A 16,976-nucleotide genomic window follows, 5' to 3' on the forward strand; every position below is an offset into this window, starting at 1 on the left:
AAAATGCATTCCGATAGACAGCCATGTGAATGGAATGTTGTAAAATTAACAATTACATTAGTACGTAGTGTATGTTTATATTATAAAATTATACACAATAATCATAGTACATTGGCTAATTTTCAATGAATAATTTAAACATGATACCTAAATAAAGGAAGAAATAATTTAATTATTGATAATTGGTAGTAAAATAGTATATATGACTTAATATAAAGACATCCCTTTCTTGTTTTATATGTATATATATGTCTATATATAAAACAAACCATATCTATTTCTACACTTGTCACTACTGGGACTCAGTGGTAGAGTGTTTGCCTAGTATGTATGAAGCACTACATTCATTTCCACACTATCACATGCAAACAAAAAGCCAGAAGTGGTGCTGTCACTGAAGCACCAAAAACAAGTTAGAAAGTTGTGACTGTAACTATAGAATGCCAGGACTTCAAATACCTCATGACAGAGCAAGCCGGGAATCTGAAGCTGTTGGCTGCCATCTAACCTGACTTAGCCACAGGTCAACAGCTGCAAAACAACTCCATGGAACCAGACTCTGCTGGCTCACCCGTAGCTGCTCAGGGATGAGTTCTGAAACTGGTGGTTTGAATACTCAGCCCTGGCAAGAAGTCTGCGAGACTCTGACCTGACGCTGAAAGTCGTAGAGTTCTAGCCATGAGGAAAAGGTCTTAGGAGAGTACTCTCAATCTATGCGTGCAATCCCCAAGGCTGAGGACCCTCCCCACCATTAACCACCCCTCTACACCATTAGATGTGAACTTTTGTGATTTGTGACGTTTTTCTGAAAGAATGGTGATACTGATGAAAACACCCGAATTCTAATTACAGTTTGTGGGATAGAGGTATGTGATGAGCCCTTCCTGGGGTGCTGGTGCTCAGTCCTTCACAGGATGCTATGCGCTGAGTCCTTTATGGGGTTTATTCTTTCATCTGGTCCTTGTTGGAGCTCCACAAGTTAGATGATTGTGCAGATGAGAAAGTTGAGGCTCTGGTATGTCCCCAAGGCAAGGCCAAATTTATATATGTACTGAAATCTAGTGACTTGTCTCCTGCTGACAATTGGTTTGGTTTCGTTTTATCCATCATGAACCTTCAACCCAGAGCCTAGGTGCTGACTTTCCTCTTTTGCTCATGGCTAGTAATCTACCACGCGGAGCCAAAGACCCCCTTGCAGCAAAGTATCACGGCTTAGGTGTTTTTAGCTGGGGTCTATCATCCTGCCTGCTCAGGAAGCTGAGGATTTGGGTTCCAAACTATCCCAGAAACAAAAGGTCCCATGAGACTATTATCTCTTATTCACCACTTAGAAACTTAAATTGGAAGCTGGGCACCAGTGAATCGCACCTCTCATCCTAGCTATTCAGGAGCCTGAGAGCTGAGTATCAGGGTCCAAAGCCAGCCTCGGCAGGAGATTCCTTGAGATGGTTATCTCCAAAGAAACACCAGAAAGCCTGAAGGGGGGCACTGTAGCTCAAATGGTAGAGTGCTAGAATTGAGCTGAAGAGCTTAAGAGACAGCACCTAGGCCCAGGCTTTAACTCCTCCAAATATAAGTAAAGAAATCAAGAAACCTGACATGGAATGCTGGGAATGTGTCTTAGGGGTAGAGTGCTTTGCATTATAAATGTAATATTAATTTAGTGGAAGTTATAAATCAAATAATATTGCAATGCATCAATTACATAGGCTATGAGAATTATTGATAAAATTAATAAAACTTATTTTAATGAGATTACTTAAGAATTGAAACAAGTGATAATTTTCTTTTCTAGGTGAAGTTGATAAATTAAAGCCCAAAGATTCCAGAGTCCTGTGTGCTTGATATATGTCAATTTACACATATGCTTTGCTCATCTCAACGTTATTTGAAGATAACTGAGAATAGGACTAGAATGGAAAGAATCACTCAAATATTTACTTTTATTTTGTGACTAAATATGTCTTTTTATATCTCTTTATTTTATTGCAAAAATCTGGTAAATTTATTTAAGTCACATCAACAATGAGAAATAATTAGCCCCTAGCTCCTTAAAAGAAATCAATAAGAAAGGAAACAACAAACATAAAAATTGAACCTCATTTTGAAATGGTCTTTTTATATTGTGGTGCTTTGTAATTGTGGATTATGTGACTATCCCATGAATCTGGGTTCAAAACACTAGGGCCACTGGAAGAAAATTTCAAAATCTAGAGCAGCTAACAGAGCTAACACAGCTGTGCAGTTGTTTGTTGGTTTCAATACAGTAGCAGCAGAGCATAAAATGTGGAAAGAAATAATTCTACTTCTTTTCAGGCAAGAATGTGATGAAAAGCATACAGTTATCTACTTAGATGAAATATGAAAACCACACTTTAAAAGCTTACTAATCGATCAGCCCTTTAAGTGACAGTGCCATTTTTAAGGCACTCTAGATAATTCAAGTCCTTCATCTCTCCACAACCATTAACTGCCATTCACAAATCATTGCCAAGGTGAATTTGCAGTTCTTTTAGATATTTCAAATGGCTTAGGAGTAACATAAACAATAATTCCAGTTTTTGAGAAAATTTAATTTACAATCAGCAAACAAATCAGATTCAACTCCATACCATAACCTTTAGGAAAAATGAATTAAGGAATACGGCATGTACTTTGTAATTTAATATTAGACATTAGAGCAAAATGCCAGAAAAAGACTCTGCAAGAAATAAACAGAAGTCTTTGTTAAGATATTAAAGATTATCTAGGGACAAGTAATTTTACCTACATTTCCTATTATATGATAGCATATTTTTGTCTGCTAATCAGAGAGACTCAAAAATATTTTTAAATATGACATGAAAAATGCATCGGCATGAATAAATGAAATCAGGGAGTAGATGGGTCAGGAGCTGGGTTTGTTAAATATTCTCATTATTTTGAATGATCTGGTTTTTTTGCATGTGTGGAATTATGAATGTATTTTATGTCTGGGCAGGAAAGTATGATTATTAGAACATTGTCTAATATCCAATGTAAGGAACCTACTCAGAGTGATAAATGTGTGTGTGTGTGTGTGTGTGTGTGTGTGTGTGTGTGTGTGTGTGTGTGTGTGTGCCTGCAAGTCTGTGTTTAGAAGGAAGAATCTTATTACGCTCAGGGTATATATTTAATTCTATTAAGTATAGTACATTAATGACAGTAGATAAAAGTAATTAACATTTTGCGCCATATGTTTGTGTTCATATGATTGCATGAACAAACTAAAAAGTTATGTTTCGCATATGAGTTTTGTGAAAGGTCAGCTGAAATTATAAACATTTGGAATCATCAGAAAGATATCAATGGCAATCTTTTCAGTGTAGATCAATTTTAGACAACACTTGCAAGAATATGTAATCCTATATGGAAATGCAATATTTATTGATTTTTCCATAGCTACAGTATTCTATAAATTTGTAGGAAAACCAGTTAAATTATGGAAACATAAAAGGAATGTGATTATTTATTGCATACAGTTTCATTGTCAAAATAGGAAGGAAAACCCTAAATATTACAGTTTGTGCCGTATTTCACATTGGGAAGGTTTGTCTGTATCAATAAGTTTATTTCTTTTGGTTCTGCTTTCCTATTCATAACTCTGTTTCTCATACTATTCTTCTAAGGACTTTTTCTTTCTTCCCATTTAGGCTTCAACATACGTCATGCTGTGTTTGTTTGCTAACAGTAGTCAGTCCACAATTTGAACCATCTCTCCAGCCCAGAAATTTTTGTAGTTAATTGGCGATAGAACTTTATGAACTTTACTACCAGCCTGAAAACCATTATCCCCCAAGTTTTATCCTTCTTAATCACTAGGATTATAGAGATGAGTCGTGGACCCCAAGAATCAATGACATTTCATGTCTTATAGATTCCACATGTTTGCTAGTAATTGTAATAATAAACTACCATAGATTGGGTAGCGTTAACACTGTAAATACATTGCCTCTGAGTTTGTGGAACTACAACTCCAAGGTCAGAGCTGGCTTCTTCTGAGTCCTCTTTCCTTGGCATATTCAAGGCCTTCTGCTTCCCTTGGAGGGCACTTCAACTTAAATGCTACCTTTGAGATTCTGTTTCCAAATGCAGTCACTTTCTGAGGCAATGGGTTTTTGATCTTTAGTATGATTTCAGTGGGACAGTGTCCAACACAAAACAAATTATTTAATGGGTAGAAGAAAATCTCTCATAAGATATTATTTGGTTTGGGCATGGAAGTTATGGTTGTACTTTTAAGACAATTAGCAAGAGAGGTAAAGGTTTTATTAGAGCTTGTAAAACCAGTATGAAGTATTGACCTTAGACATGCCCAATTCTTACCCTGGCACACACTTAAATTCCTAGTGGTACTGGGGGATTTAACCCAAAACCCTATACTTGTGAAACAGCATTTCCATTACTGCTATACCTTCAGATTGTAATTAGATTGCTTATTTTGAGGTAGTATCACTCTGCCTGGGCCTGATTGGACTGTAGTAATCTTAACACAAGCAAAAAGATTGCACCCAGCAAATGGTTATAGTTCCTGAAACTTCTTTTTGTATGTAGGCTTGCCTGGAACTGGAATTCTCTAATGTGTTTCCCAAGTAGATAAGATTACAGGTTTGAGCCACTTGGTCCAGTAAAAGTATAAGATTTGAAAATATCTTGATATTGCCCATATTTGTGATTAACATACATAACTAACCTTAAATTTCTCCCTCTTTTGTTTAATACTCTGAGTTGAAAACATCGGCTTACTTGATATACATGGCTTTGTTTTGGATTGAATCCCATAACAATCCAAAAAAATTTCCCAAATGTTTATGCCAAAAATCACAGAAAAAAGGCTGCAGATTGGAAAACAATTGATCCTTAAGTTATAAATGCAATATATTTATAGTGTTAGTCAATGCTTTCTTAAGTATGAGAAGAGAAGAAAGGCAGAAATGGAAAGATGTCAGATATAATTTTGATAACCTACTAAGTCTCTGTAGAAATTCTGTAGTTGTCACTTCATGTTAACTTCCTTTCTTAAAACTTGCTTTATTACAACCCTGTGGGTTGGACTGATTGGTTACCTTCTCCAGGAAATGAGGCTGATTTTAGAAGGCTGATGGTGTGGTAAATAAGGAATGATGAGAATGAGCACAGATATTGTCACAGAATGAGCCAACCAGGTTCAACTGCTGCACAGCAAAACAAAGCTAAGTATCAAATCTGATGATCCATATTGGAAGATGTATAGATAGATACGTATACATATACATTTACATGCATGGATGAAATAGTAAATCTCCAGTTGAATATAGAGAAACTTGGCCTGACAATTATTAAATTATATAAAACTGGTTGCAGGAAAGGTACAGTAAAATATCACTAGTTAGCATAGATTTTGCATAGATTTTTTAAAAGGATGAAAATTCTTTCTTCATAATATATTTTACAAATGCACTTAGTACGTTTTAAGTTTTTTTACATTGTAGTAGGAACATCTATATAATGCTGAAAATTGGAATTACACACAATATGCAGCATGGGTAGGCTCTGGTGGTTCAAGGATTTAATCTTAGCTAGTTAAGAGATTGAGATCTGAAGATTACAATTTGAAGCCAGCAAGTGTAGGAAAGTTCCTTAGACTCTTATCTCCAATTAACCATAGGGGCAAATGGATTTCCAGTTCAAATTGTATGTAGATCATTGGCCTTGACCATAAAAGCACCAGCCAGACCCTGAATTTAAGCCCTAGATCAAAAGAAACAAAAACACAAAATACAACTTGGAAGTAGATATTTTATAATGAGGCACATTTTTATGTACTCTCCATTGTTAGAAATACTAGACTTCTGTGTTAGCTTTATAACCTACCATAATAAGTGATATTGTCCATGTATTAAGCAGAAAGGCTTACTCAGATATACAAGTTTGAAGATTTCAACGTATGTTCAGTTGGTTGTATTGCTTTGGTGGTCTGTGACAAGACTATATCAAAGTGGAAAGTATGTCAAAGAGAAATGTTTTTGACCTAAAATGATTAAAATATAAAAGAAGAAAGTAGATGAGAGACTATGTTTTCATGGTTTCACTCTGAAGAACTCAATCTCCAGAAGAACTATTCAGGTATTCTCCACAGTCTGGGAGGGAATGGAAAGCCATTTTTCTTTCACACATAGGTCTTTCTGGGGCATACTAAAATCAAATGGCAACATCTTCACCAATAACAGAATATTAGTCCATTATGATTCACAGAATAAGTTTCCTGGCATATATTTTCTTTTGTTTTTCTTTTTGTGGTGGTGATATAAATATTTTTTTCCAGAAAGGCAACCTGGTCTTAATCATTATCCACAAAATTGATGCTGTCATATAATCAGAGAGTTTTTTTTTAAATAAATTAACACAATAGTAGGCTCATTTTATGCCAACACAAAATATAAACACTAATTACATTTTCACTGAACAACCACTCATAAAAAATCATGAAATAATAAAGTACAAGTCCATGTCAATTTTTTTTGTCAGTCGTGGGGCTTGAACTCTGGGGCTGGTCACTGTCCTCAGCTCTTCAGCTCAAGGCTACCACTGTACCACTTAAGGCACATTGCTGTTTCTGGTTTTTAGGTGGTTTACTGGAGACAATTTTCTCACAGACTTTTCTGCCCAGGCTGGCTTTGAACCACTATCCTCAGATGTCAGACTCCTGAGTATCTAGGATTATAGGCATGAACCACCAAATCCCAGATTCAATTCAATTTTAAACAAGCAATCTTATTGAAACTTCTGGCTTTTTTCCAATAAAAATATTTTTTAACATTAGTTTAACTATGAGTTATTTTTAGATGTAACTGGGATTTTTTAATAGAAACAAATATAATTTTTACTATTACTAAGTATCTCACAAAAATCCAGTGTAATTGATTTTCCCCAAAGTCAAATATTACATACTATCTCACACTATTATTATTACATTTTATATTGCATATAGTGTGAAGTGAAAATAGTTTGAACAATTTCATATAAATTAGTAGATTCTATTTTAGCATTATAAATTCACATCTGTGGTTTTAAATGAAGGAAAGAATATTTTAGAGTTAAAATCCAATATGAATGTGTAGTGTGTCCCAAGTAAACCAAAAATTCTGAGTTCATACAGACAAAATTATTACAATTGGAAATAATGAGGCAAGAGGAGGCCGAATTCAAATCACATCAAACATTATCTGTTATTCTCCCACGTCTTCCACCTACAAGACCTCCCTGGTCCCAGTTGTCACAAAACTTCAAGTGTCTCTCTTAGAATTCTATGTGGAAAAGTTCTAAATCACTGATTCTTTTTCTGCTTTGTGTTATATGAGACAAAATTTAGACACAAAAAAGTTGAATTAAAATGCACACATATGTTGAAGTCACCACAGCTGGAAAAACAACCAAAAAGATTGGAATTCCCCCAGGAACAAAAACATGTTTTACCCGGTTTTTTTGAAGTATAAAAACCTCAAATACATGTTAATTTGAGTAGAGTATAAGGATAACTGTCTCTCAGAAATAAGGTTGTGTTAATTTGTAATTAAATTCATCTGGATGAACTTAATATAGCAAATCCCTTGAATGGATCAAATTGTTTAAAACAAAGGTAATTGTAAGTGAAGTAAGATCTGCACATATTTAAAAGAAAAAACTGCTACAATATCAAATCGCAAACAGCATGACTTACTTGAAAACTTCAGAAATGCAATGAATAAATCCAATAGTATCCATATTGAGAACTAACTACTGATTTAACAAGAACAAAATGAGCAAATGATAGAATCTGAGCAGCATACATGAGTGTACATAATTTAAAACTACACTAAATTACAGTGTAGAAAACTGAATGTGGGTTACCTAAAGGAAACCATCAACACATGATATAAATGAAATTTAAAAAATCTAATGAAAAGAGAGAATAGAAGTAGTTTCTGGAAAATATTACTTTCATAAATGGTGGTCAAAATCTTTCTAGTACTGACAATATTGCACAACTACTTAGTTATATGCAAAAAAAACCCAAGTTACTCGAGCTGATTTGAAACTTTGGCAAAGTAGCATGATACAACTGTAACATTTTTATGGATTTGACTCTGGCATTCATTTCCTCTTTGATCTGACAAATGAATATATGAAAGAACATAACGTCTCCAACTATATATCAAGACCTAACTAAATATATAATCAGAAAAATTATCATGCAAGCCATATTGCAAACTGGCGTAAAAGAAAAATCAATCATACTAATTCTGTATTTATTTTAAATAATTTTTTCCATAAATTATTTCCTTTAGCTTGCATTTTAAAACATTGTGTTAAATGGTGTATAACTTGGTAACTAATTTTGGATGCTTCCTTAAATTGTGTTCTGAGTATAATGTCTCACTTCAGTTGCTAACTCATGAAATGATGTTGATTACAAAACAAATGCTAATAACCACTGTTTCTAATACACAGAATCTCAAGCATGATTTCAGTAAGCATAGGTTAACATTTTGATATCATGGTCTCATGACTGATGAGGCAGATCTGCATGAGTATAGTTGTGCATAGGTTCCTCAGCCTAAATTTAATCACTGTTAAAAAATGTTTATATCTTTGTCACTCATCAGAGATTAAACCTGAGTATAAAACCTAAGGAAAATGATAAGGTAAGAATTTAGCTTTTCTGGATATAAAGTAAAGAAAAATGCAGCATAGAGTAACTGATTTTTTAAAGTCAACCTATTTCTCCAAAACATTCTACGCATTTCCTTACACTGTGTATTATTCTCAAGAAGGGAAAGGGGAATGTGAGAAGAAGACAAACCAAGAATTGTCTTCAAATAAAAATAATTTGGATTTACCTCTTTATTTCATTATAGGCTTTTTGGATAAAAACTGTTTGAATAATTGATTTCCATGTCAGGTATAAAGTATCCTAGTTGCATATACCAAACTACATTCAGAAAATGGTATATAGCGATTAAGTAATGAAAACATATTCAATGAATAGCAAAAAGTACATACCTATAGGGATAATATTTTGAAAATATTCTAATATAATAATTAATTGGATTGAACAATTTCACATTGACAGCAATTAACTAGATTAATGCTAAAACGACAAGAATGTCTTTCTAAAGGAGCAAAACCAATATCTCCTTTTACTTTATTAGGGAAATAACTGAACAAAAATTGGAAATTAACATATAAATCTATAACAACTGGAATGAATATTTGTCTTTTTATTAGCAAATATTAATTTCAAATGTATGTTATTATGTTATACAAACAGGTCCATATAATGTAGGTTGCTAAATTTTATTCATTTTATTAATTTCATTATCCTATTTTATACTTTTATTATGCCATCATACTATCATAAACTATTTGAAAATACATACTCCACAATATTTCTCTTCATCTCTCTTACTTTTTTCTAAATTTAATCAGTTCCATATTTTATACCTTAGTCATTCATTTTATTTTCTGGGTCTAGAGTCTGCATAAGAGAAATCTAATATTTCTTTTTCACAATATGGCTTATTGCTTCAATATGAAGGTTTCCAGTTTTATCTATTTTCTTGAAGATGCTATGATTTCATTATTACGTCTGGCTAAATAATATATCATTGTGTATATATGCATCTATATTACAATATCTTTATTCAATTAATGATTAAGGAACATGTAGCTTAATTCTGTAGTTATTTATGTTTTTTATGTGGGAGAAGGAAGGATGGAAATAATGATGTTTGGACTGAGAAACATGTTCTTTAGGCAGGCACTCTACTATTTGAAACATCCTCTCAGCTGCTCTTTTATAACTCTTTCAATAATGTATTATATCTAAAAAATAAAATGTAATTACATTTGAAAAGATGTTCTTTTTCAGTATCTATATTATTACTTATTACAGTGATACATTTAGCATGTCATGTGAGTGTGGGGATGTATGTGAGCATGAAAATGCATGCATGTTTTTAGATGTAGCTGACTCTAAGAAAACTGAATTTATATGAGATATAGGATTCAAATAAAGGTTTCAGACCTATAAGTTGCTAAATTGATGTATATGTCCAGTATGTGGAGTGTGATTTCAAGATCATATTTTGGTAAGTTTCATACCAAGTAAGTAGATCTTTCTAATCCAAAATTATAAGGAATAAAACAGCTACTCTGTTTCATAATCATCCAATCTTAGTACTCCAGACATTGTAATAAGTGGAAAAAATGCTTAAAAGTATGATGGGTCGGTAGTAAGCCATTAGGGACTCTACATTTCCCCCAAAATCTTCAGATGCACTCTATGGATATTAATTACAAATATATTCATAAACATACAGATATAATATTATCTTATATATGTAAATAGATGTATATAAGGGAAATATACATTAATTATATTTAAATGTGTACCAAAAATATTCATGTATATTTAAGTGTAATTCATCGTATCATATGTGTGTGTATATATATATATATATATATATATATATATATATATATATATTTTTTTTTTTTCACTTTTTTGGTCCGTCAGGGGGTGTCAACGTCTAGTGCGTTGGGGTCCCTGGGTAAGGGTCACAAAATCACCAGAACACAGGGGATGCAGAGTGCAAACAGCAATTGCCACTGCAGGCTGTGCTTTATTGTTAGTGGGTATTTAAAGAAAAGCAAGCATGATCTTTGCCAAGATTTAGTCAGAAGACATTCACACAAAAAATTTCAACTGATACATTTTTACATAACCTATGAGACAATGTCTTGGTATATATCTAAACTATTTTAGAGCAAGCTCAAACCAATTCTCCAATCTCAGGAAAATGTTTGACCAGCTGTTCATCTATGTTTAAGCAAGCAGAAGAGCTACTTCCTCAGCTCCCAGGAGGCTGTGACATGTGTTTTGAGATAGGGAGAGAGAACATTTTCCCTCTCTAGCCCGGCATGCCAAGAACTTTCCTAATACTCAAACACAGTTCTCAGATAATCCTAAGGCTGGAGCCTGCATCATTCTGCCTCTTCAACATAGACCCTGAGTCTTTAGAGTGGGGCTTGAACTCTGGACTTGGGTGCTGTCCCTCTGCTCTTCAGCTCAAGGTGAGTGCTCTACCGCTTGAGACATAGCAATATTTCTAGTTTTCTGGTTGTTTATTGGAAATAAGAATCTCGTGGAATTTCCTGTCTGGGCTGGCATTGAACTGTGATCCTCAGATCTCAGCCTCCTGAATAGCTAGGATTACAGGCGTGAACCACTGGTGCCTATCTATATTTATATCTGAGATTTGTTAGTGGAACAAAGGTTACAGAAACTATTATTCTTACCTCAAAAGGGTTCACATTGACAGGTACCATTACAAGAATTAAAACAATAAATATTCACAGTGGCACAAAAATCCCTTAGGTGCCTTGCAAGACAGCACATTTTTCTAGACACTGCATATGGTGTGAACAATTTGCAAACAAAGCGACCGTAGAAGATATTGGGCCCTACACAAAACTGACAATTGCATAAACCCAGTCATCTATGACAGATTTAGCAAGGCCTATCTTGGAAATTCTTGTTAGGGACATAATGAAAAATTTATAGTTTAGTTGTGATTACAGAACTCTTTTACACCTATCACTCAGACATTAACTATATTTAACATAGTCCGTTTTGCTCTAACATATTTTTTTGGCTCAGGAAACTCTTTTGTTTGTGAAAACTTGGCTGTTCACAACGTAGACATGGGTTTTTTTTAACCTTCTGAAATTGCTGTTTGCATAGAATTCTATGAGATGATCTTCTCTTTGCCATATCATAGGAATAAACTTACTCTGATTCAAACCTGGACAGCAGCTAGCTTGTTCTCTCCCCTAGAAAACCATCTGTGTAGACTTCTTTACATGTAAACAGACCCTCATTTACTTGCAAATGTCTGTCAGTGAGTCAAACTTCATTCACCTAAGTGAGGTGAATTCCTCTCCCATGCTTCCTTTACATTGAAAATGGTAAGAACTGTTTAACAGTGTGCATACTTCTTAATGTGAAGTGTGACTCCTATTTTACATAATGTAAATCAAGCAGAGGAATCAGTTTAAGATGTGAAAGAGCCTTTCAAAGAGTCTTTGGCCTTGAAAATTGTCCTGGATATGAATTTTTGGAGAAATATCCCTTTTCAAAGACCAAGGACTGATTTTTTTTATATTGTGCTGGTACTGGTGTTTGAACTCCTGGCCTTGAGCTCTATCTGTGTAAGGTCCATTCCTGGATGAGGAGCAGACTCTATCCTCCTCGAAGCAAGTTGTTCACCCAGTACCTGCATTACCTAGGCAACTGGCACACCTGGAAGATGTTACAGCTGCATCTGCTGAGGTCACATCTGAATTTGATATTGCCACACTTTTCTCCACCCATATCCTAGATAAGGCCTAGCCCAAGCCCAGACACCCTTTTTCCCAGGTCTTTCCCAGGCCTTTCCCAGATGCATGGAGGGCCAAGATGGCCTGGTGCCAGCCCTAATGATGAATAAACCTACCCCTTCCCTGAATAACACCTGTGTGGTGTGGTTCTTACTTGACCTCTCTTTAAAAACCTAACAATCTGGGCTTTAATTCTCAATGTTTACTCTATACCACCTGAGCCACATTTCAATTCTTCTCTTAGGTTTATCTACTTGGAATAGCTTTGAATTGCAATTTTCAAATTTGAACCTACCTAGTATCTAGCTGTAAGCCACTGGTGCCCTGCAAGAACTCACTTCTTAAGAATAAATATTCACGGGGCTGGGAAGGTGGTTCAGTGGTAGAGCGCTTGTCTTTCCTGCATGAGGCCCTTCATGAGGTTCGATTCCTCAGCACCACATAAATAGAAAAAAAAGCTGGAAATGGTGCTGTGCTTCAAGTGGTAGATCGCTAGCCTTGAGCTGAAGAGCCAAGAACAGCACCCAGGCCAAAAGTTCAGGCCCATGACCAGACTCGCCCCCCCACCCAAAAAAAGAATAATTATTCACAAAAAGAGTAGACAACATATTTGTTCAATTACTTATGTGTTGTCAGATAAACCAAGTCACTTGCTACTGGAAGAGAAAAAGAGAGAAGTTAGAGATGAATATGGAGGAGAGACACAAAGAAAGAAGAAGGGAAGGGAGGGTAAATGAGAGGAGGGGTGGGGAAGGGAGGATAGTAGAGGAGGGGGAGCTGAGTAGAATTGTCTACTCCTCACTAAGTTATTGTTGAACAATCAGTGGCTTTGCATTTATGTAGCCAAAGCTTTTTTGGTAGTAGTAAGCTGAGATATACAATATCAATTTACTTCTAATCACCTGTTAATGTGCTTACCCCTTCACAAAGGAAGCCACAGTTAGGTTACTGTTACAGAGAAGGCAAGAGTACTCAGTTTAAGTGATACTGACAAACAATAATTGATGTGCCAGGAATGCTCCCTTGCCCAAACATTACTCTTGTTCCCTGCTCCAGTCTTCTTCTAAACAAGAATAGCAGAAACAGAAGAGGAAGGAGATATCTGAGTCATGATCATCTTTCTGTTTACCCTCATCTGTTTACCTTCATCCCCTCAAACAATAAAGCCAAAGGAGACTTAACCTGAATTAGTGATGGAATGGTGGAGGGGGGGTTCAGTCTAACTTAATGTGAAAGTTTTAAAATAATTGGTACAGCATTTAAAATATTGAAATAAAACTTTTTAAATTATTGATAAGAGGTTACTCATAATTTATTGAAAAATTAGAAGACTACAGGGCTCACTACATAGTAAAATCTGCATAATTAAAACGTACTCCTGCTTCTATCATCAGAAATTGAAAATCGTCCCTAAACTTCCAATACTAGGTAAATTACCCTCGATATTCATGGAAATTATTTTCCTTCCATCTTCAGAGTGTAGAGAAGAAAAAAGCTCTATTGGATGGCCTTGAAGGTCCAATTATGAATTTAGGTCAGAAGGTGAATAGTAAAGGAGACCTATCAGCCATTCACAGATTAGAAATGTGGAGAAATATTCTCATTTATGTAGGTCAAAGATGGACGTGAAGATGTGGCAAGTCCAAAGCCAAACGCCAAAGGCAGAGATATTTAACAAAATACTATGAATTTGAAATAAGTCTTAAGTAAGGAGCTGGGCTTAAAGGGAGTAGCACAGACGAATGGAGAGGGAAATGGTGGACTGTTACAGTCATATCACTCAATGTACATATGTGAGAATATAGGTAGGAAACATGAAAGGATAGGTGGGGTTGGGGTAAGGGAAGGAAGAAAAGTGGAAAGATTGACAATGATTCAGATGTATTGTACAATGAAATGTACATACCCTCTATTCCACACTGATATGGTGAAGCAAAACCCTATTGCACAACTAGCTAAAGATTAAAAAAATTTGGTTTTAATATTAAGAGACCAGATGTATAGACCTTTAGAGATAAATGAAAGGATAGCATTGACAAATTGTTTAGGCTTGTGCTCTTTTCAATATACAAAATTTAATAAGTGTCAAGTCTGCTGCAAAGGTAAATTTTATTTTGCCAATTCGTTTTTCAAATTGCTAAAAATATAGAGAACCAAATTCCAATACCACTTCACTTCCTAAAAAAATTTTTATAGACCTTTAGGTTTCTCAATTCTCTCTAAATATCTTAACGTAATGAATTGGAACTAATTTCATCCCACATTTAAATTTAAATTTTAAATCACTTAAGTCTTTTAAAATCCTCTCACTCGGGCACAGGTAAGGATAGATAACTGATGTGGGCAGAATAAGAATTATTCAGAAGGCATACTTACCTAGTTTTTTCTCTGCTGGATCATAGAATACAGACTGTGCTAATTGGAAAAAGTTAGCCTTCCAAGGTTTTCTGCATATAAACACTCCATCTACATTTTGTTTTTAGAGGATTATTCAAGATTAGCTATATGTAGATTGATAATAACTGAGCATGATAGAAAGTGAGGGAAAACCATCTACACTTCAGTGAGTTTCTGACTTGTATTTCACAAAGTGTTATCAAAGCTCTCTATGAGAAATCTAGCAGCTGCATTTCTAAAAAGTCCTTGGGTTGTTACACTTTCTGATAAATAAAGTATATCTCCTTGGAGTTCCTTACTATTCAATGATGCTGTATTCGCCCTTTGTTACATTTTGCAGACCGGTCTTGGTGATGAAATTTGTGCTTTTCAAAATTCCTCTCCCAATTCCATCCACAAAATGCAGACAAAAATTATCTGAAAACATTTGTATCTGTTGATAGTGCATATACTTTCATTTTTTCATTACAAACATAGAATGTAATAAAAATTTTCATAGCAATTACACTGCACTAGTTTGTGGGCAGATTCTAATGTAAATAATATACTGTGTTTATGTAGAGAATTTCAGTATACAAAGTTTTAATATGCCTGTGGTCCTAAAACCAATACCTTATTGATATTGATTGACAAATACAACTTCCTCTAAGAACAGAAGTTTTCCTTTTATCTTTTTAATATTTTAATCTTTACAATTTTTTATTTTAAATATAGTGTACAGAGGGGTTATAGTTACGTAAGTAAGGTAATGAGTACATTTCTTTTTTTTTCTTGATTGTTAGTCGTGGGGCTTGAAATCTGGCGTGAGCCCTGCCCCTCAGCTCTTCAGCTCAAGGCTAGCACTCTACAACTTGAGCTACATTTCTGGTTTTCTGGTGATTTATTGGAGATAATAGTTTCACGGACTTTCCTGCCCAGGTTGGCTTTGAACCGCGATTCTCAGATCTCAAACTCCTGAGTAGCTATGATTAAAGGCATGAGCCACTGGTGAATAAAATGAGTACATTTCTCATTGAGCATTTTTAACCTATCATTTTGTCCCCTACTATCCCTTCTCTTCACACCTCCCCAACTCATCTCTCGACCTGCTTTCTGACAGACTGTCTTGTACATCTCATCATTAAAATGGGTCAACCTTGTATCTTAAATGAAGAAATGCTGGCTTGATTTATGCTTATTCTACTTGTGTAGACACACTTAAAATCGCTCGCCAAGTCTAAGAGCACATAAATGAAACACGTAATTTTTTGCCAGTTGGTACAGTTGTGTTCTACACATTTATTGACAGGTTACAAATTATTCTCAAACTTTAATACATTAAAAATAATTTCTTTTTTTCTTATTTTCTTGGCCAGGAAATCAGCAACACCTCAGTCAGCATTTCTCTCATAGGACTTAACACATGGGTTTGTTAAATGTTGACCTGAGGTCCAGTCTTCTGAGGACACACTATTCTGCTTAGGAATTGATGCTGGCTGTTGGAAAAGGGCTCAAGGAAGGATGCTATTTAAAGCCGTGTAACTTTATTATTTACCAGGGTATTCTCCTGCTGCTTTGGTTTTTGAGAGTGTCTATAAGAGCAAGCATTCCATGGAGAGCAGGGAGACACCATATGATTTTGCATACTGAGATTTCCAAGTGATTTGCTATATCTTGTACTGCATTTTGCAAGTCGAATCTGTCAAAACCTACCAGTTTTAAGAGATGAGAGCAGTGGTAAAAGAACTCTTAGAGACAAATACATATTCAAAATATTTGGTTCCAAGCATTCCATCTAAGGTATATTCAACAACTAGTGAAAATTGTGTTGGCTGTAACTATGTGTCTTTCTCCATCTGTGCATGTATACATGTATATATGTATGTATTTGTGTGTATAGTAATATACATGTGTACATATATAAGGGGAAATACACACATATATGCATATATAAATAAATATACATATATAAATATATGTTTAATGATGTAATATATAGTTCCCAGTACATAGTCATTCTCACAAAGTGTACAAAATAAACTGCTCTGTTGTCTATCCTTTGTACTCACTTCCCCCATTACCATGTTTTTCTTTTTTTTTATTGTGAAAACACTGTACAGAGGGGTTACAATTACATGGGCAAGATAATGAGTACATTTCTTATCAAGAATTTCAGCCCCCTC

The sequence above is a fragment of the Dipodomys merriami genome, unplaced genomic scaffold (assembly GCF_024711535.1).
Source record: "Dipodomys merriami isolate MVZ:Mamm:240054 unplaced genomic scaffold, mDipMer1.0.p SCAF_826, whole genome shotgun sequence".
NCBI classification, from domain to species: domain Eukaryota; kingdom Metazoa; phylum Chordata; class Mammalia; order Rodentia; family Heteromyidae; genus Dipodomys; species Dipodomys merriami.